Here is a 23,000-nt window from a genome sequence, read left to right as displayed (position 1 = left end):
GTCCATAGTTTGCAGTAGAGAAATAATTTTAGGGAGTAGGTATTTTGTAGGTGGCCAGAAGTGGTGTCTGAAATAAAAAGTACCTTGAATGGAATTTGCTTCTCTTTACAGTACTGCTCAAATGTTGGAGCAAAATGGTTGTAAAATCAATCTTCAAAAGTTATTACAGTCACCCGAGTCTTAGTGTAAGACATCCATGTCACTGGGAGTGATGCCTTTGGCTAGGAACAATTTACCGCATGATAAGATAAGAGAGGCTTTAACTTGTAGTCTCTCAAGCAATTACTTCTGAACAGAAGAATCAGATAATGTTTTGAGACCTTAAAACCAAACATAGACTTCGCTTCCTGGCATTCTTTTTTCAAGGAAAGCTCAGTTTCATCTACACTGAAAATTTGCTGGGGAATAAAATCATTGTCTTCAATAACCTTTGCAAAGTAACAGAAAACTTGACTGCTGCTACATTTAAAAAAATTTATTAACTTTTATCTGTTTTAATAACTGATTTGTATATATTTTCATATGTATTTTATTTGATTTTCCTTAGTATTGGTTTTTAGGTAATTTTCTTTTAATTATTTTTTGCTGTCAAATGATAGAAAAAAAGAACATGAAGTTAAAAATGCAGTAACTCAAAATGACATAAGTTGAGGTATGCATGCCCATGGAAACATAATCAGGAACTTAGGTGCCTTGATCACTACAAGTAGTTGTTTAATTTTTAAATAAATACCCTTTTTTAAATATTGTGTTTTATCATATTTTTTCAAATTGATTTCTGAATAACTTTTTGTGCTTTATAAATTTAGAATTTGTCCAAATTTGTATGTCTTCACTCCTGCTCTCATCTTTGTATAACATCTCTATCTCACTATATATCTTTATATTTTTCTGTGTCTCTTTGGGCCCTTGTGACTAATAAAGAAAAAATTATTATTCAAAGAGTTATGGATTGACAGATTTGTCAAAGCGTCAATCAAAACGCCTTGCAGCATTACTTCTGGCTTATTATTTACTAAGTTTAAATTTTGTCAAGGTCAATTTTGTCTTTCTTTCCTCCAGGGTCAATAAGATAAAATACCAGTCTATTATTGGGATTGATATTATAAACTGTTCCTCTCTCCCCGAATTCCAGACCGGTATTAGAAACAATTATTTTTATTAGTATTGTTATTGTTGTTGGTGGTGGTGATGGTGAATTAACAAAATCAATAGAATGTCAAACAAAATGCATATGATATTTAGTTATGTCATTTTTCATTTTGAGTTCAAATCCTGTGAAATTTGATGTCTTGTCACACTACAAGTGTGTTGCATACCAGTTTACCTTGTACCATACTTCAGACATAGCAGAAAATAAGTACTGGTCAAGTATGGAATTGATTTAATCAACTGTACCCTTTCAAAAACATTTAGCCATAATTTTTACTATTAGTTATCTTTCATTCAATTTTTTATTACCATTAATTGTATTTAAGAAATAGTCAAGAAGACAACAAAAAACAGAGCATTCCAGGTGCTAACAAAATTAGCACCAAATTAACCTGTGGACATTTTAAAATTGATCCTTTTGAAAGGGTGTCAACAGGATCCTCTCTTTGTTTGGAATACTGGTAAAATGATATCCTGAATTGTTAGAAATATTTTTAAGCATCTTCTCTTTGAGTTATATGTGCTTGGAAGAAGGGTAGCATGTTATACTTAGATGTCAGCCTACACAGTTATGCTTTTCCTTGTCTACATATAGAATTTCATTTTGAGAAGTGGTTTCTCAGCTGAATATTGTGGTAGGATATGGAATCTGTTTTTAGACTGGAAACAATGGTGTCACCCTCTAAAATTTTTATTATCTCTGTAAAATAAGTTAAATTTTGACAGCAGTTCTATTCACTTCTATAAAGTCATGATTCTACCACCACCACCACCGTTGTTGTTGTTGTCATTTTTGTTTAAAATTACACTTTTTATTAAAAATATTCTGAAATAAAGCATCCTATCAAATTTTTATCAGTAGACATTCTCAGACTGATAAAAATAAATAAAGGTTGTTGTATCTTATAAGTGTCATATTACCAGTAATAAAAACAAATAAAATTCTTTACAAATAAAAATGAAATAAAATAAACAACTATCGTGCTTTAGGAGATTTATTTTAACAAGTAAGTTGTAATTTAGAACTGAAATAAAATTTAAAACAGCAAAAATACAAAACTAAAAATTAAAAGGCAAAGAAAGCAACCCAGTTGCAGGTATTCATAATATTTAATTTGAATTGCTTTTAATAGAAGTTTTAGATATTATATGTAATTTACTTTTTTTAAACATTATACTTTCATCGTATTTGTCATGCTTGATTTATTGATGTTTTAAGTAAATTAGACTGGTTAAAGCTGTTCATTTGTTATTAAAACATACAATACTTCTATTGTTAAGGAAAAATATATAAGATAGTGAGATCATTGCATCATCTGAAATATAAAGCACATGCAATGGTTTCTCACTTTATTTAGAAGATACCTATTTTCATATATATATATAAGTTCTTACTAGCTTATAAGCAGAATATATATTTCACTGGTTACAGGTAGATGTAAAATAGTGTATTGTGTATACACATGCATGCTATTTCACATCAGTCTATAATCAATGGAAAAGTATTCCTAACTAATGCTAGAATTATTTCACATATAAAATAGTAAGTTATCGTATTCATTTTTTCATCGAAGAATTTAACTCCCCAATATATCTCTAAAAATCTCCCCAATATATCACTAAAAATATGACCATAATAACAATATCAGCAACAAGCTGTTTTTCTCAAGCTCTCTTCATTTGGTCAGCTAATTTTTCTCACATAGCTTTTATTGATGCACTTTGTAATGGCAAGCTCCCAGATGCTCTAAAAAAGAACATAATACTTAATAGATGAATCAGAGCAGGTGTCTCAAATCCACTGACTAGAGCGTATGACTACAGATATTCATCATGAAGTAAATTATCTGGGATAAAGTGCTAATGCTAACAGTGAAGATAAAAGGATGAGAATAAGCATGATCTTTGGAAAGGGTGATATAAATGCTGAAGCTCTCTATCCCACAGTTCTGAGTCTTTGTACAACATGAAGTAAATAAAAGTTTTTTCATAACCTGTAACTTGTTACTTTCTCTACCTTCTAGAATTGTACCCCTTTAGATACTCATGTGTTTCTTTCGTTCTTTGCCTCACTATTGCCCTTTGCTGCTATTTTGATTTTCCTCTGGTGAAACTAGCCCTTTCTTCCATTTCACTATTGTCCTTTGCTGTTATTTCGATTTTCTTGTGGTGAAACCAACCACTTATTTGACCACTTCCGGCTGTAGTTTATATGAACAACCTCATCGCACATGGTTCCTCTCAAATCTTCTTATCTTGCTGTGCTATTTGACACCATCATATCACGATGCAAAATGTCCAATTGCTTAAGAAACTTCTCTAGTTTTTAAATGTTCATCATTCTTTTCATTCATTTAATATGTATTACTAACATGCTAACATTCTTGAGTTAAATCAACTTCATAACCTGTAATTCGTTACTTTCTCTAATAACTTCCAGAATCGTACCCCTTAAAATACTCATGTGTTTCTATTGTTCTTTGCCTCACTATTGCCCTTTGCTGCTATTTCAATTTTCTTGTGGCGAAGCCAGCCACTTATTTGACCAATTCCGACTGTAGATTATTTAAACAATCTCATTGCACATGCTTTCTCTCAATCCTTCTTATTTTGCTGTGCTATTTGACACCATCAGATCACAACGCAAAATGTCCAGCCACTAAGCTAAGAAACTTGTCTAGTTTTTAATCATTCATCATTCTTTTCATTCATTTAACATGTATTTGTCACATGCTAATGTTTTTGAGTTGAATTAATTTCATAACCTGTAACTTGTTACTTTCTCTAATAACTTCTAGAACCATACCCCTTTAAATATTGATGTGTTTCTATTGTTCTTTGCCTTACTATTGCCCTTTGCTTCTACTTTGATTTTCCTGTGGCAATGCTAGCCATTTCTTGTTTGCGATGCCCCCACCACCAATATCAGAAAACCCTTCTTGCATATCCATAATCTATTCTCTTATATACTGGTAATCTCTTCTCTTATACTGAAAACTCCCACACAGCTCTGCCTCATTTCTGCACCAAAAGACCTACATACCTCTGTCCCTCCCTCCCATCAAGATATCATCTTCCTTCTTCTTCCTCTCACCTCTCTCTCTCTCTCTCTCTCTCTCTCTCTATATATATATATATATATATATATATATATATGGTGGTTGTCTACTCCTTACACAGAGTTTGACCACCTCCTGTACCTGCACCTTAGCTCCTTCATGGCGTCTGATGTGGTAGGTGCACAGGTACAATAAACACTGAAAATGTGCAGAAAATAGACTCCATCAATTGCCAGCGGGGAAAGCTATAGGTAGTAGGTAGCTTCTGTTATCTCAGTGACCAGGTTAGTAGTGGAGGTGGATGGTTTGAGAGTGTAGCTGTGAGAATAAGATAAGGCTGGGCAAAGTTCAGAGAGCTCCTACCCCTGCTGGCAACAAAGGGCCTCTCTCTTAGAGTGAAAGGCAGATTGTTTGATGCCTGTGTACAAACTGCTATGCTGTATGGCAGTGAAATATGGGCTCTAACAGCCAAGGAAATGAGTAGGCTTGAGAAAAATGAAGCCTGTATGCTTTGCTGGATGCACAGTGTCAGTGTGCATGTTCGACCAAGTGTAAGCATCTTGAGAGAACAGTTAGGCATTAGAGGAGTCAGATGTGTGCAAGAGAGATGACTGTGCTGGTATGGTCATGTGATGCATTTGGATGAGGACAGCTGTGTAAAGAAGTGACAATCTCTAACTATGGAAGGAACCTGTGGTAGAAGAAGACCCAGGAATGCATGGGATGAGATGGTGAAGCATGATCTTTGAGCCTCACAGAGGCAATGACTAGTGACCAAGACCTTTGGTGATGTGCTGTGCTTGAGAGGACCCATCAAGCCTTGTGCACCCGTGCTGGTGGCATGTAAAGAACATCTTTCAAGCATTGGGCCTCAAGGAGGCAAAGTAGCTAAGTTACTCTTGAGTGTTGGGCCTGATGGAGACAAAGTGGTTGAATTTCATTCGAGTGTTGGGCCTCACAGAGGTGAGTGGCTGAGTTTCCTTCGAGCGTTGGGTCTCATAGAGGCAAAGTGGCTGAGTTCCTTTTGAGTGTTGGGCCTCATGGAGGCAATGACCGAAGAATATAAAAACAAAAAGAGTTATGCAACAGTCTTACTTTCATAGCTGTTGCAGGTGAACCATGGCTTGTGTTGTAACCATATCCATTACATAACAAAGACCGATAATGTTGTAGTGTCCTTTGTTTCCAATTTCCTGTGAAAACAAGTCTGGTCATGGAGAATATTACTTTACTTGGAAACAGTCAACAAATTCCATCTGATACATGCAAGAACGGAAAAGTAGATGTTGAATGATGTTGGTGATATATATATATATATATATCTGTTGATTCACCAGAAGCAGTAAGGACACAATACAAATGTACAGTTGTGTGTGTGTGCACAAATGAATGTATGGTCCAATAATCAGCAAAGAAACCGGTATTAATCAACATTGGCAAGATCTGTATTATTTGTAGACTCAATGAAAAGAATTCAGTGAACTTATTGTGGAGAGTGGAAAATCCAACATTTCAGGCTGAGTCCTTCAATGTAAAGCTGGTAGGAGACAAATTAATGATTTACATTTTCTTAGTCAAAAAAACTGATTGCAACTGATAAGGGATGTAGACCATGGATGCTTCATACATGAACAGGAAGTGATCAGAGAGAAAAACAATGAAAGTGGTAGAAGGTAAGTTGAATAGAATGAGGAGGTGAAGCAGAAGTTGAAAGTGAGGTGAAGGGAAAAGATGAAATGAGAATAAGAAAGGGTTTAATGAGCTAAGTGGAGATATAGGAGCAGAAGGGAAAATGTTCCTTTAAACCTGCCAATGACATGGTACCAAGTTTGAATATGAAATATTGCTATCTCCATTTCCTTGAGAATGTAGATCCATGGTATGCAGGGATACTGCTGACTGATAAGTGCAATAGCCTGTAGTGTTGAAATAGGTAAGTAGTAATAGGTATGTCTGGCATATTTAGTAGTATGCTTTAAATGTGCTCTATCAAAAGTGGGATTTTCTGATGGATGATGTATGCTTCCATGTTTTTTTGGATTGTGTGTTGATATATAAGATCAAGTATTGAGTGTGTCAGGATTTTTTAAATCATAATTCTTAGATGTCAACCATTTTTACATATTCTATTCCATTATTGTTTAAAGTGACTGGGTATTGTCTTTCAAGTACTATCATTTTAAGTTCTTGAAGTTGTTTCTCTTGGGTTTCAGGATTATTTTCATTCTTTGGATGACGGAAAGAAAATAGTAGATATTGATTTGAAGTAGACATGGATTTAAATTTTTGTGTCTCTTTCTATGATTATGGTGTCCAAAAAAGACAGTTTATTGTTACTATAGTCAGTTGTGAAGTGGATACTGTGTTGATCTAGAGTGAGTCTGGACCAAGAAGTGTACAACTCATAAATTTGCTTTCTGGAATATGGTTAAAAACAACAACAAAGCAGAAATTTACAAGAGATAGTTCAACTCAACTCCTTGTATTCTTCCTAGGAAACTATAAATGAAGCCATCCCAAATTAACCTGGCCCTCTTTTGAAGTGGTAGATACTTTCCATTACCTTGGAGAGCCAATTAGCAGTGAAGGGGGATGTGTTGAAAATATAGTCATTTGAATAAGAACTCAGTGGAGAAAGTTCAGAGAGCTATTACAAGTATTGGATGAAAAGTCCATAAGCTGACCGACATACTCTCATGGAATGTGACCAAATGAGGTTTATTCAACATAGTCCTTGCTGTCCACACACTTCTTGCATTGGTGTTGCAGTGCTTGGATCTCATTGGTGAAGATGCTTTCATCAAGTTGGTCAAAAACGTCATCAACAGCCGATATGATATCATCAACACTACCATACTGGTTCCCAGCTGAGTGTTTTCCATGTTGGACAATAGAAAATATATGCAGATGGGGCCAAATCAGGAGAATAGGGAGGGTGATCAACCAGTTGATAAAATGACAAATGAGTGGGACTTACATAAGGTAGATGAATTGATTTTGGGCATGGGTGATTTTAATAGACTTTAATGGATTCTAATGTTGGAAAATGGATCCAGGGCTTTGAGGGTGTGCATGGGGGAAACAGAATTTGGGAGAGAAATGTGGAAGGAAGGATGCTGTTGGAGTTTTGTGATGAGAAAGAGTTGTGTGTGGCGAACTCATGGTTTAGTAAAACAGAGAAAAGGAAGGTGACTTTCAGTGTAGGAGGGAATGAGTCAGAAATTGATTTCATGTTGGTTGGCAGGAAAAACAGAAAGTATCTGAGAGATGTGAAGACAATATCAAGGGAGTTGCAGCACAGGTTGGTGGTTGCTGACTTGGATAAGAGGAAAGTTAAAAAGTGTATGAGAAAGGGAATGGTTGAGAGGAGAAAGATGTGGAAAATGAAGGAAGAAGAAACAAGGGCAAGCTTTGAGGAGAGAGTTGGGGAATTGGTAAGCATTGATGCACTGGATTCGTGGAAGTCTTTTAAAGAAGCAATACTAAAAGCATGTGATGAAGTGTGTGGAATGGAAAAAAAAAGTAGGAGAGATTGAGGAGGTACGTGGTGGTGAAATGAGGAGGTGAGGGATGCGATAGAGAGGAAGAAGGAGGCGCACAAAGCTTTATGTAATAATAGGACTGAGCAAATGAAAGCCAGGTATAATAACATAAAGAATTGTGCAACGAGGGTGGTTGTGAGATCTATGAGGAAGGAAGCTGAGGAGAGGTTGAGCGGGCTGGATGAGGACCCAGATAGTGTTTAGGTTTATTAAATCAATGAAAAAAGATGGAAGAGATGTTGAGGGAGGAAGATGCATGAGGGGAAGTGATAGAAGGATGAATTTAAGCAAGAAGGACAGGGGAAGAGTTTGGAAGGAGCATATGGAGGGCATTATGAATGAGGAGAATGAATGGGATCAGAGGGTGGAAGTTGTTGTGGTAAAGGGGCCAGTGGAGAGGGTTAGTCGGGAAGAAGTAGTGGAGGCAATGAAGGAAATTAAAATGGGAAAGGCAGCTGGTCCATCAGAAGTAAGTGTGGAAATGATAACTGCAAGTGGAGAGATAGGGATTACTGTGAGGATGGAGCACTGCCAGAGTGTGCTGGATGGAAGAGGAATGCCAGATGATTGGGCACTGAGTGTGGTGGTACTGATCTTCAAGGGAAAAGAGGATGTGATGAGTTGTGGGGCATATAGGAGAGTGAAGTTATTGGAGCATGCAATGAAGATTGTGAGAAGGGTGTTGCAGAGGAGAATTTGGAAAGGGGTGGATGTGGATGAGATGCAATTTGGTTTTATGCCAGGAAGGGGGACAATAGATGCAGTGTAAGGAGATTGCAAGAGAAATACCGAGATAAAGAGAAGGAGTTGTACATGTGCATCGTTGATCTAGAGAAGGCATTTGATAGGGTTCCAAGGAAGGTGATTCAGTGGGCATTGAGGAAGAGAGGTGTACTAGAAGTAATAGTGAGGGCTGTGATGAGTTTGTATGAGGGGGTAAAGATGAGTTAGAATTGGATCAGAGTTGTCGGAGGAGTTTGCGGTGAAAGTTGGTGTGCATTAGGGATCTGTGTTGTCACCGTTGTTGTTTGCAATAGTCGTTGATGTGGTGATGGAGAGTGCAAGAGAGGGATTGATAATGGAGATACTGTATGCAGATGACCTTGTTCTGATGAGTGAGATAATGGAGGGATTGAGGGAGAAGTTTTGGAAATGGAAGGAGGCGTTTGAAAGCAAGGATTTCAAGGTAAACCTCAGGAAGAAAAGATGATGGTGAGTGGGGTGGAAGGTGAAGTATTAGTGAGTAAGGTGGATCCATGTGGGAGAAAGGTAATGGCAAATGTGGTGTTATGTACGAGATGTGAGAAATGGATCCATGGTATATGTATGAAGATGAAGAAGGTGACCCCCAAGACTGGCAAGAGAGTTTGTTTGTGGAAGATGTGAGAAAAGAGCTGGATGGCTGGCAAAACCAGTGGAATTGTCATGTGATGAGGTGGAAATGGTGAGAGGGTTTTGCTATTTGGAAGATAGGGTGGATGTAAAGCAGCTGTGACTGAGGAGTCAACAGCTGATGTCAGGGGCACCTTCAGAACAAACATGCAACTCAAGTCATGGCCTTTAGTGTTGTGGCCCTCAATGGAAGAAAGATGCCCATCTATGTCTACAAGTCCGGAGAAAAGGTGGATGGTGACACCTACTACAAGAAGCTGAGGTACCATGTCTTTCCATAGCTCAAGGCCAACTATCTAGAGGGCAACTATGTGTGGACCCAGGATTGTGCTCCCACCCATAATGCTAAGAAGGTATAAAATTTCTGCAAATCCAGTTTTGTTGCTTTCTGGCCTGCAGACTTCTGGCCCACTTCCATCCTGGATCTTAACCCTCTGGACTATGCCACATGGAGCATTTTGGAGCATGTTGCCAACAAAACCTACCACCCTAACATTGACTCTCTGAAGGCTACCATTAATGAGCAGTGGGCCAGGATGTCCAGTGACTTCATGGTGAAGAATTGTGCAGGATTCTGGGGCTGTGTGGAGGTCATAATTGCAAACAATGGAAGCCACATAGAATAAATTATTTATTTTGTATTTCATGTATGAATGTTATTAACCTATTTTTGAATTACTAAACTTACTGATGTGCAATGAGAGAGTTTTAAATGTTACAGCAATTTTGCAAGTTTTGTTTCCCCACCCTATATATACCTGTATCATTTGTGTATGTTTTCATTACAGTCCCTGCTTTTCAGTTTTTGCTTTTTCAATTTCTATTTATTTCACTGTTTTGGTCTCATGTTGTCCTTCACACCAGCTTACATATCCCTGCAATATTTTTGCTGGTGGCTCCACTAAAATAAACAATCTCATTAATAATGACATGAAATAGTAATGATTTTAGTTGATAACTGATGAGGGATGAGCATGTCCACATATTTTGTGCATGCTTTCCATGCGTCCATCTGTCATTTTTCTGTACAATCTTTTATTTTCTCTCTCTCTCTTCCCCCTCTTTCTCTCTCTTTCTGTATATATATAGCAAATGAAAGACAGAAGATGGAATATATGAGAATTTATTATTAATCATGACAATTGTTTTGACACATATAGCATTGATTCCTCTTGGGTGGGACACTCAACAACTGGTTCAGGAGCATCTCGTGGTGCAGATGTATCCTGTCAGGTGATAAATAAATACAACTCGTTAAAATGACTGTTCTGCAATGTAACTTTCCATTTTGTACAGAGAAAAGCAGCTGGACAGAAGAAATATCTTCATTTATATAGATGATCAAAATTAAAATCACAGATGCATGTAAGTCGAATTTAAAGTTAAAGCATTAAGGTTTAGAAAGTAGGCATTAAATACAATATCCAAACCTTGTTTCAGGGTAAGTTCTGGGTATTGTGTCTGTGGAGCACGTTCACCACTTATGGCTATCAAGTGTCATCAGCGGTACTTTGCATTCATTGTTCGATCTACATCCAGAAATTCCAGGGTGCACGTAGGGTATATTTTCAAGATTAATGGAGAAGACGGAGGATAACAAAAAGCATTTATGCTTTTTGTTATACTCCGTCTTATATATATATACATGCATATATATACTCCGTCTTATATATATACATGCATATATATACTCCGTCATATATATATACATGCATATATATGTATGTATACATATATGTATGTATATATGCATGCACATATATATATATATATGGCTGTATAAAATTCTTCACAAACAGTTTAAAAGAGATGTACTATTTGTATTCTACACTTTCATTTAACCCTTCTCTTTTTCTCACATTTCTAATTCTTTCTGATGTTATTTCATACTGCATATACTTACTACATCAAGGGTAGGTACGAGTGAGATGAGAAGGTAGAGGAATGCTAAAGGCATTAATTGATGTATGGTGGAAAGGTAGATACACTGGTATAGTTATGTTTTGCTTATGTATAACATCTACCAGGTAGAAAAAAATTTCATATATTACCAGTAGGATTAAATCTGAGAGTAATATGTCTCATAGATAAGTTGATGTAAGATTGTAAAAAATTGTAATATGCCATAAAATAGATTCACACGGCTTGGGAAAATGAACATTAAAATTATATTAATGATTATGATGAAGTGGTTTAATTTAATTTGCAGTAAGACACAGTTCACTTCAATGATTGAATGAATAAAAGATTAATTTAAAGCAACTTATATTACTGTATCTATAATTGGCAAGTGAACTGTTTTGAACATTTGTACTAAGAAATTCCAAATATCAGTCTTATTGTGTATTTATTATTCACATGCATGCACATACACATGCACATACTCTAACTCAAATCTAGATCTTGATGCATGTTCAAAAATGTCAATACAAATAAGAAATAAGGAGCTTTATTGATATATATTGATATATATATATATATATATATATATATCAGACTGGAGCCTGGTGTTGCCATCCGGTTTCACCAGTCCTCAGTCAAATCGTCCAACCCATGCTAGCATGGAAAGCGGACGTTAAACGATGATGATGATGATGATGATGATATATATATATATATATATATATATATATATAAAGCGAGATTTTATATCTTAATTTGCAGAGGAATTTGTAGTGGGTAGTTTAGCTTAATCGGCAAAAGCATCGTCACATGTAATGACGGGGATGTGAGTTCGAGTCCACAGCTAGTCACCTACACTTTTCTCTGCAAAATAGGGATAGTTTATCCTGTTCAGGCTATATTATTAGCATTATTCTGCGATTGAGAATTTAAAAAATCACTTCTTTAACTTTCTAAAAAAAGACATCTCAACGCTTCTAAAAGCAAGCTTCGCTTGTTTATTTACATTTGTCGTAATTTGAATTTAACATATATATCTATATATATAGGAAATTTTTTTAATGAATCTTCATAGGCTGAAATCAGGTATTGTATATTCTTATTTTCCCTGTATTTGAATATTTGGAGGTTGTCTTTTTAATTTTGTTTACATGTAATTGTAATGAAGTGGAGAAATACACCACTAACAGGACAATATAAAAATGCACATCCACATATTTCTATATATCTTCCTGTTGGCTTGCAGGACACAATAGAAATACCATTAGCAGGACAATATAAATATATAATACAGAAAATTAAATGAATCACTACAGAATTGTGATATTGAGGGTATATAGTTGTCAAACATTCATTTAGAATAATCAAGGTGCTGGGAAAATAGATGCAAAAATACAGTTTGTAAGTAAATCAGTATGTCACTCAATCATAATTTTTTTTTTTATCTAAGCAGATATTCTCATATTTTTATTGAAAGAAAAATATCAACAAGTGACGTTCATGTCTTTCTCAATGATGACTGTTAAAGTTTGTAACCAATAGTATTAATCCTATTGCATTTGTACCTATATTTATTGATTTTGCATATCCGGCTATCATAATACATAAGATATTGAACTAGTAATACATCTAGTGTAACAGTTCATTACATTAATTATGTTAACATTAACTTGACTATTGATTTTCATACATATTGCATCACCACAGTGATTTATTGTATTTATATATGCTAATTTCTCATACCAACTCATATACAAGAGTGTATATGTATTTAGTAATTCTCTCACTATTATTTTGAAATCATACTTTCTGAGGAGATCTAATAAGACTGAAAAGTATCCAGAATTGTCTCTCATACATGCTGAACTGATTCAAATAATATTAGTCATTTCCTTTCCTCACCACAAAAGTGCTTCTAATTAGTCTTTTAATAGTGCTCATTGCATTAAATGTTAACCTTAACTCTTGTTTTTCATAAGTATGACATCTTTGAATAATTAACTCATTGATGTTCTCCTTTGCTGTATCTGTGATGGATACCAGTTAACAATCAGTCATCTTGAAAGACTGTACCATTAGAATATATTCATTGTTTATGTATGGATGTTATAGTAGTGTTGGTAAGGATAGCATTGGAATAAACAAAACTATTTTTCCTTCTGCTAATTTAATTTGAGAGCTGATGTTTTTTATACAGGCTTTTGATTGTATATATTTTTACAAACATGTCTTCATTCTAAATTAGTAGAACAGTCAGAGTTCAGTGAGCAGTTCAAAATACAAGTAGTGTTTTTACTCAAAGAAATTTATTACCCAAACCCTCATGTAATTATTTGAATTATCTGAGAGATATATGTACATTGGTTATGTGACTTTATGTAATCATAGTCATAGTTAAATAATCCTGTAATTGAACTTGTTTTCCTTGCTAGTAAAGTAAAATATACATTTGATTTAAATGCTGAAAGCTTATACACAAGTTTCAAAGCCAACTTACAATAAAACTAAATAAAATATTCTGATTTGATCTTTTTTTTTAATCACATGAAAACTATGAGTAACTATTTCTAACTTCATTACTACACTTTATTAAAAAAATTGCTAACATTTTCCTTTCTCAAATATAAGATTTATATGGCTATAGTCACTTGCAAATGTTTATTTCAAATGCTGAACTAACTTCCTAATTAATAATTACTTTGAAATGATGACACAAGACATTTGAGATTATTGATAATGAAGATATTTAAACAAGTTTAGCCCTTTACTTTTTGAAGAAGTTTCAGGATCAAAATTTAACTTGCTTCCATTTTGTTCAAATAAAACATTCTGTAATGAAGCCATTCATCACTTTCACATAGTGAAGGAAAAAACATGAATTCTGTGACAAAAAACAAAACAAAATAAACAACATACTTGTTCTTATACTGTCCACTCCATTAACTGTTTGTGTTGATGAGAATAAGAAAAGATACTTTAAAAAGAGAGAGATAGAGATAGAGAGACTGAAGGAGAAAAGGTATCTTGCTGCTCAATATAGATGTACATTTAAGTCTTGCCTCATATTTTTTTTCTTCCCCATTTTTGTCTGTTATCACTTGGGTTAAATATTCTTTTCTACTCTAGGCACAAGGCCCAAAATTTTTGGGGAGGGGGCCAATCATTAATTAGATCGACCCCAGTATGCAACTGGTACTCAATTTATTGACCCCAAAAGGTTGAAAGGCAACGTCGACCTCAGTGGAATTTAAACTCAGACGAAATACTGTTAAGCATTTCGCCTGGCATGCTGATGTTTCTGTAAAATACATGGAGATTTGTTTTACTGACACTTTTTAGCTAGCAATATAGTTGTTGTGTGGATGCCCCCAGACGATAAGTAGGCTAGTCCAATACGTATAAATAGTGGACGTGATAGCGAGACAGGAAGTGTCGCATAGAGCAAGCCAGAGCTGTGAGTAGACTAGATGTCAAGTTCTGTTGAGTCGTCGGAAGTGATAGTTCGGTAGTTGAGCAGAGGTACGTTATTGGCGAAGGCATGTCATCCGAATGTGCAATATAACAGTGGTGATGAGGTTTCGAATAGTACCAAAATGCAATAGTTACTGAAAGCAGTTGTCAAACAACAAGAGCAGCAACAACAGCAACTACAAAAGTTAACAGAATTGTTACTGCAGTCGAGAAATACGACAGAATCATTTTCAGCGGACAGTGTTGCAAATTCCATCAAAGAATTTCACTACAAACCGGATGAAGGAACTACTTTTACTGCATATTACAGACGATATGAAGACATATTCTGAGAGGAATGCAATGGATGGTCTAGTGAAAGGAAGGTTAAGACTTCTTTTGCGAAAGCTTGCCCCTCCGGAACATGAAAGTTTTTGTAACTTTATTTTGCCGAGAAAGCCCTTGGAATTGTGTTTTGATGAAACGATAAATATGTTAACTAATATTTTTAGCGAGAAAAGTTCGCAGTTTAACATTCGGTGGGAATGTTTAAATTTAAAGAAAAACAAGTCCGACAATTTTGTAACATATGCCGGTATGGTTAACAAGGCTTGCGAAAGGTTTAAGCTGGAAGAATTAATGCCAGATATGTTCAAGTGTTTAATATTTGTTAAAGGGCTGGTGGCAATGGAAGACGCGGAAATTAGAAAATGAATATTATCAAAGCTGAATCAAGATGTGAAACTAACCTTGCAGAAAGTGGCTAAGGAATGCCAACAAATAATAAACCTTCGAGATGATACAAGAAAAATAGAAGACAATAATAAAAAATGTACAAATGTGAAAAGAAAGTAGAGATAGGCGTAGGAGTGGCTGTGTGGTAAGTAGCTTGCTTACGAACCACATGGTTCCGGGTTCAGTCCCACTGCATGGCACCTTAGGCAAGTGTCTTCTACTATAGCCTCGGGCTGACCAAAGCCTTGTGAGTGGATTTGGTAGACGGAAACTGAAAGAAGCCTGTCGTATATATGTATATATATATATATATGTGTGTGTGTGTGTGTGTGTGTATGTGTATGTTTGTGTGTCTGTGTTTGTCCCCCAAAATCGCTTGACAACCAATGCTGGTGTGTTTACGTCCCCGTAACTTAGCGGTTTGGCAAAAGAGACTGATAGAATAAGTACTAGGCTTCCCAAGAATAAGTTATGGGGTCGATTTGCTCGACTAAAGGCGGTGCTCCAGCATGGCAGCAGTCAAATGACTGAAACAAATAAAAGAGTATAGAAGAAAATATATAAATTCAAAACAGTGCTATGGTTGTAGAGACCGACATTTGAGGAAAGATTGCCCCTTTAAAGATAAAACATGTACAAAGTGTGGTAAAATTGGGCATATACAGATGAAATGCCAGTCAAAGAAAACGGTAAAAACCAAAGAAAGTCTACTCAACAAAAGTAAATTATACCATACAAAATCGAAAATTTGCGTTGGTAGAAATAGATGGTTTTCAGACCAAAATGCAATTAGATACCGGTTCAGACGTATTAATAATAAATAAGGCAACATGGAGTAAGATAGGCAGGCTGGTGTATAAGAAAAACTACTAGGATAGCTCACAGTGTGTCAGGGGAACGAGTTCAATTCTTGGGTGAAATTTCACCAGAAATAAAACTTAAAAACATGACGCGGAAAAGTAAACTAATGGTATCTAAGAATACAAGGAATCTGTTCGGGACAGATTTAATGGAAGAATTCGACCTGTGGGATCTACCACTGAATACACTATGTAATAAGGTGAATGTGTTACAGTCCGTGTCAGAGAAAGCATTGGAAAAATTGAAATTAAAATTGAAAAAGATGTTTTCGAAAGAATTCGGTACATGTAAAAAAAAAATCAAAGTAAAGTTTGAGTTGAAAGAAAATTCGGTGCCGGTGTTCAAATTGAAAAGGACTGTACCTTTTGCAGCGTTAAATTAAGTTGAGAAGGAATTAAAAAAGATTGGAAGACATTGAAGTAATTGAAAAAGTAGACTACTCTGAGTGGGTGGCTCCTACTGTATATATAAAAAAGAAGAACAACGAAATAAGAGTATGTGTGGACTTCTCAACTGGTCTTAGTGATTGTTTAAAAAATTACAATTATCCACTTCCATACTCAGAAGAAATATTTGCTAAGTGCAATGGTGGGAAAATTTTTTCCCAGCTGGATTTGTCAGAGGCCTACCTCCAGTTACTGGTAGATGAAGAATGTACTAAAGTATTAACAGTCAATACTCATAAAGGTTTGTACCGTTTCAAAAGACTGCCATTTGGAGTTAAGGTCACACCAGCAATATTTCAGCAAGTGATGGATATTATGCTAGCAGATTGTGAGTTTGTGGTCCCATAATTGGATGACATATCAAAAGTGAATCGAGGGACCAACATATTGAACATATAGAAGAGGTTTTCATATGAATAAGCAATTATGGGTTTAAAGTAAGTGAGGATAAATGTGAATTTTTCTTGACAAAAATAAAGTGCTTAGGACAGGTGATCGATGAAAACCAGACCCTTGTAGGATCGACGAGATGAAAAAAATGCCTGTTCCCACTAACAAAACAACACTACAATCATTTTTAGGTCTGGTAAGTTATTACCAGTTGTACATACCTAAAATGTCGAACAAGTTGCTAAAGAAGGACTTGAAATGGGATTGGACAAACGAATGTCAGAAAGCATTCGAGGAATTAAAAAAGCAATGTCTTCAGAGTTATCATTAACTCATTTTGACCCAAACCTGAAAATAATTGTGGCATTGGATGCCAGTGAGTATGGAATAGGAGCTGTGAAATTGCATAAATTTAATGATGGTAAAATATAAGCTATTGTACATGCATCGAGAGTTCTATTACCAGCGGAAAGAAACTACAATCAGATTGAAAAAGAGGTGTAATCATTAATTTTCGCAGTAAAAAAATTCCATAAATTCTTACATGGGAGGAAGTTTAGACTGCAAACAGATCACTGACCATTACTGTCTATTTTCGGTTTGAAAAAGGGTATCCCCACGCATTCAGCAAACCGCTTACAGCGCTGGGGGACTATTCTGTTGAACTACGATTTCCAGATGGAGTTTTTGCCATCAATGAAAATGGGACACACAGACGGGTTGTCTAGGCTAATTCCAAAATATGAGGAACCTTTTGAAGACACGGTGATTGCATCGTTAAAACTAGAAATGGAACTGAAGAACATTTTGTGCAATGTAGTACATGATTTGCCGGTAATGCTGGAACAAATTAAATTGGAATCAGGAAATGATAGGTTCATAAACCAGATTTAAAAAATGTTAAGTAACATGAAAAATATAAATGACGCAGGTTCAAAGCACTATTCAGTATGTGATGAGGTATTATTATATGCACAAAGAGTGGTAATACCTGAAGCGCTGCAATACAGAGTATTAAAAGACTTCCATGTAGGACATCTGGATGAAGAGCCTCATGAGGAGTTAATTTTATTGGGCAAGCAAATTGAGAGACTGGTAAAACAGTGTAGAGGATGTGCTATGGCAGCAAAGGCGCCCCCAGTGCAGATTCAACCGTGGCCAAAAACGGATTCGGTATGGTCTAGACTGCATGTGGATTTCGCAGGACCAATAAATGGCTCTCATTATCTCATCATGGTGGATAACTATTCTAAATGGCCTGAAGTGTGTAAATGTTCAAGGCCAACCATAAGTGTGATGATTGACTTCTTGGGAGAATTATTTGCTCGTTATGGGGTGCCAGATACGATTGTGTTAGATAATGGTACACACTTCATGGTGAAGGAGTTCGAAAGATTCTGTAAGTCGGTTCAAATGAAGCATGTGTTAACTCCGCCATACCACCCAAGGTCAAATGGGTTAGCGGAAAGATTCATCAACACATTCAAGAGAGCCTTAAGGAAGACCAGACAGGAAACCCTTCAAGATACAAAGATGACAAAATTTTTGCAGGTGTATAGAATAACACTGACTCCAAATGCAGAGTCGGGTAGGTCACCCACAGATTTGATGTTTTCCAGAAAAATTAATTCTGTCTTTGATAAATTGTTGCCAAGTAGGAAACAGAAAATAGAAAATTCGGGAAGAATGAAATTTTTTTAACACAGGTGATGAAGTGTATTTTAAAATATATAGAAATGGAAAACAAGACTGGGAACAAGGAAGTATAACTGGATGTCTGGGTAACATGATGTACATGGTGAAAGGACCAAAATATGAACACAGAAGCATATAAACAAATTAAAAAATAGATATACCAAAAATGAAGAAAGGTGAGAGGAACCAATGGATATATGGTATGATTTGTTCGAGGTCCCAGAACCACAAGCAGAAGCAGAACGTAGGTCAAATAGGAAGAGAAAACCTACAGAAATGATGGAAATTAGTGCTAAGAGAAAAAGATATGCCACTTTCTCACCGAGGAAATAAAATTGATAAATTCGGGTTTAGAAAAAAAAAAACTCTCAAAAGGGGGAGGTGCTGTGTGGACGCCCCCAGACGATAAGTAGGCTAGTCCAATATGTATAAATAGTAAACATGATAGCTAGATGGGAAGCGTCGCGTAGAGTGAGCCGGAGTCGTGAGTAGACTAGACGTCGAGTTCTGTTGAGTTGAGTTGTCGGAAGTGAGAGTTCGGTAGTTGAGTAGAGATATGTTATTGGTGATGGCATGCCATCCAAATGTGTAATATAACAATAGTATAGACATATTTTTGAATTTTGTAGTGCCTTAATGTGTACATATGACAAAAAAGTAAAATATTCACACTACAAACAAAATTTGAGGCATTAACTTTTAATTTAGATAAAGTAAACTTAATGTCAAATCCCTGTTACACCTTCATTCCTTTGCTTCTGAAGAGCTGCTAACCTTTACTTAGTGTGCATGTATACTGAAATGCTACTCCCTCCTCCCACTCTCTCACACACATCTTATATAATATCCAAGAAATGGACATCTGAGTATTAAGAAAATTTTAAATATCTCTTTGTTTCTTGGCCTTACCAACCCTGTGCTACCTCAAATGATTTGGCTACTCACAAGTTGTTTCTTCCTGTTTCTTCTACTACAGTAATCCCTATTCATTTGCACTCACCAGCTCCATGCCACCTTGTGTAAACTTTTATGATATAGCTTCTTGTACTCCTTTTGGAACTCCATTGCTACTCATCACAATAACCTCCTCTATTTGATTATCTTCAAACTAGGATAATCTAAATGGCCATGAAAAAAATTCAATTAAAAAGTTTTCAGTTAATATTAAAGTCAATCCTATATATTTTTTTCATGTAAAATGTAGTAAATAATGAATATAGTATTCTGGCAAGCTTAGCAAATATGGCTTACTTTGAAAATTAATTTATATTCATTCTTCTCAGCTTCATCTAATGTATATATTGTTCTTTTTTAGTTGAATATCTTTAGTGAGCACTGTAGGTTAAAAGTCATTGGAGTACCACAGAAGAATGTCTTTGTGTGTGTATTATATGGATGGTGTCTCAGTTTATCCTACATATATATTCCCAAGCTATAGCTATGGAAGGAAACATTTATTCATTTTAACTTTGTTGCCATTGCTTAATGAACTATATTCTCCTGTGGCATCAGTGTACAGTTAGATAGATTAACATCTCTAAGAGTTAAGCATAACAGTGAGGAAGAAATAAGCTGAAAGCTTGGCACTCTGTCAACTCAGCTACTTGCTAAGTAAAAATGCTAAATATATCAACATTAACATATTTTATTCAAGAATTGAATGAAGGTACAAGATTTGTATTTAACATTTGCACTCATGAATGAAACATTTGGTGCATATGATGTAAAATGGTGGCTACTCCTACTCTGTTATCTTTCAAACACTCTTCTGGATATAAGATGATTTAATACATCATTACAAATCTGTGTAAGCTATACCTGTGTAAGGTTTTTTTTTAGCCATTTTTTAAACCAACCCACCTGAGACTGCCCTTGATTCTATGATACAAACTTCTTGTTTTAAAATGATTTGAATTAAAACATTCCATCAAAATGTTGTACTAAGTTAATAATGACAAATACTTTTTTACATTTTTCATTATTTTAAAAATTAATTGAAACAAAGGCAGTATATTTCAACAGAAATATGGTAACAAAAGGATTAATTGCTTAAAAGTTTTCTTATCTTGAAAGCACTACTAAAAGTAGGAGATAGGAAAGCTTACCAAATGAGCCATCAAGGTTTGATGGGATTGTGTAGTTGAAATTCAAGTCTCAACATGAGATTAGTAATCTTTTGGAGTGCTTTAAAAATAAAAGAAATTATTGAGTTGCTTTTATAATTATTAGTTTTCACATGTTCTGTCTTAAAATTTTTTTAGCATTTTCTAGTTTAAAATGTTTTGAACATTATCTTGATCTCTGTAGTTAGGAAACGATGATGATCTTGACATCCTTTGGCTCAACTTCATATTTATAAGTACTTAGTGACAATGTTTTATCCTTGTTAATCGTCTCAAAATTTTCCTTTCAACAGCCAGATATTGTTAGTAATAGCAGTTATATTAAAATGTGAGGCACAACCTTAGTCAACCATATTGATTTGTGGCCTGATATAGGAGCTATTCTTTGACAACTGTTCATTTGTGTGACATGTCCTACCCAACATAGAAATTAAGCATTTATTTCCCAAATTGACAAGTGTGCTATAGTATTATCTTTTGTTCATTGACCAAGATCCTATTGCAGGCCAAAGGTAGGTTGTTATTATTAATATATTTAATACAAGAATTGAATAGAAGTACAAGATTTGTGTGGAACATTTACACTCATGCATGAAAAATATCAGTGCATGAAATGAAAATAGTGGTTAGAGTGTCAGAAATTTTTTTGGTTTTTGTTCTGACTCTTTATGTTCTGGTTTCAACTTTGTCTTTCATCCATTCTGAGTCAATAAAATAAATGTCCTTGACTAACCCCTTCCTCTGAAAATTGCAGGCCTTGTACCTAAGTTAGAAACTATTATGGCAGCAAGCTGGCAGATTCATTAGAGCATTGAACAACATACCTTGTGTCATTTGTTCTGGTTCTTTATATTTTGAGCTCAAATCCCACTGATGTCAACCTAGCTTTTCATCCATCTGAGGTTAATGAAATGAAATACCAGGGTTGATGGTATTGACTTGTCCCCTACCTCAAAACTGCTGATTTTGTATTTAAGCCAGTAATCATCATCATCATTTTTTTTTTTTTTGAGGGAGTCCCATTCAGCATGCAGAGTGTAGCTACCTGTAAAATTACTCATTTGAGATCACTGATTATGTGGTGCCTAGTACCATTACTGAATAAATGCTCAGTTAAAAGCTCACTCTATAAATCACCTTCATGATGGAATGTTACATAAATTGTTCAGACAAAGAGAGATTGCTCCATATTGGCCATTAATTGTGACTCAATCTTGCTAACCAGTGGCATGCAATAAACAAATATAGCTACAAATATGCTAATTGGTATAAAAAAACAGTAGTAGTTGTCAATCACTACTGCTGAGTCAATATACTATTTACTTTGAAGTTGAAGTGATATCATGAGAGAACCAGGCAGTACTGCTTTTGTTTAGGCTGGTTGATGTCTACCAAGAGGAAGCTCAATAATACCAACTTTTACTATAAGCTGCCCAGAATCTACACACTCCTGTACCCTTTCATTCCACATCTCCCACTTCCACTAACCTTATCATAAAAATATCTGGAAACTTTACTATCTATTTCCTTTCTGAACTTCATAAACTCCAAAACTCTGTTTGGTTTATTGTCTTTGCCTGTACCTGTCTTACTGAAATCCTCTCCAGCTACTTTGATAAAATCATTTTAGCTTTGTCAATACCCTGCTCTCTCATATCAATACTACAAACCTTTAACTTCCTGAACTCTTTTTTTTCCCTCCTTGTTCCTTCCAACTCTTATTTACTATGGATATAAAATCCCTTATTTACACCATCACACCCCACAAAAATAGGTTCTTAGTCCTTAAACATTTCAACCTCTACCCCTCACATGAACCTATCAATAACACCCTTCTCTGCTTCATTGAACTCATCTTCACTCCAAATTGTTCCTGCTTTCCAATAATTTACATCAGCCAACCATCTTAATGAGTCCTGGTATATGACAATTATATTGGCACTTGAGGTATTTCGTGTTGCAAGACAGTGTGTGAGAGAGAATCGTGATGTCATGGGAGAGAAATGTGTTCGCATGGATGATGGTACACTTGCACTAAACGAGGCTGCAAAGAAAGAGGTTTGGAGACGACACTATGAAAGGTTGCTCAATAAAGAGAATGAATGGGAGAAAGAGAGTCTGCCGAATGTCGACCCAACAGACGGACCAGCTATCTGAGTTGACAGTACCATGGTAGATAAAGCAATTAAGAGAGTATGAAGACAGGGAAAGCCCCTGGACCATCAGGAATCACTGCAGAGATGCTCAAAATAT

General features: G+C 35.4%; 1 protein-coding gene across 2 annotated transcripts in view; it reads left to right on the top strand.

The window, feature by feature from the left end:
• LOC106872494 (SLIT-ROBO Rho GTPase-activating protein 1-like) overlaps positions 1 to 23,000 on the top strand; it is a 518,762-nt gene that overhangs the window by 134,553 nt on the left and 361,209 nt on the right. The gene's annotated exons all lie outside the window — the stretch shown is intronic.

Source organism: Octopus bimaculoides, chromosome 4, assembly GCF_001194135.2.
Source record: "Octopus bimaculoides isolate UCB-OBI-ISO-001 chromosome 4, ASM119413v2, whole genome shotgun sequence".
NCBI classification, from domain to species: Eukaryota; Metazoa; Mollusca; class Cephalopoda; order Octopoda; family Octopodidae; genus Octopus; species Octopus bimaculoides.
This window is presented reverse-complemented; position numbering and strand designations above follow the sequence as displayed.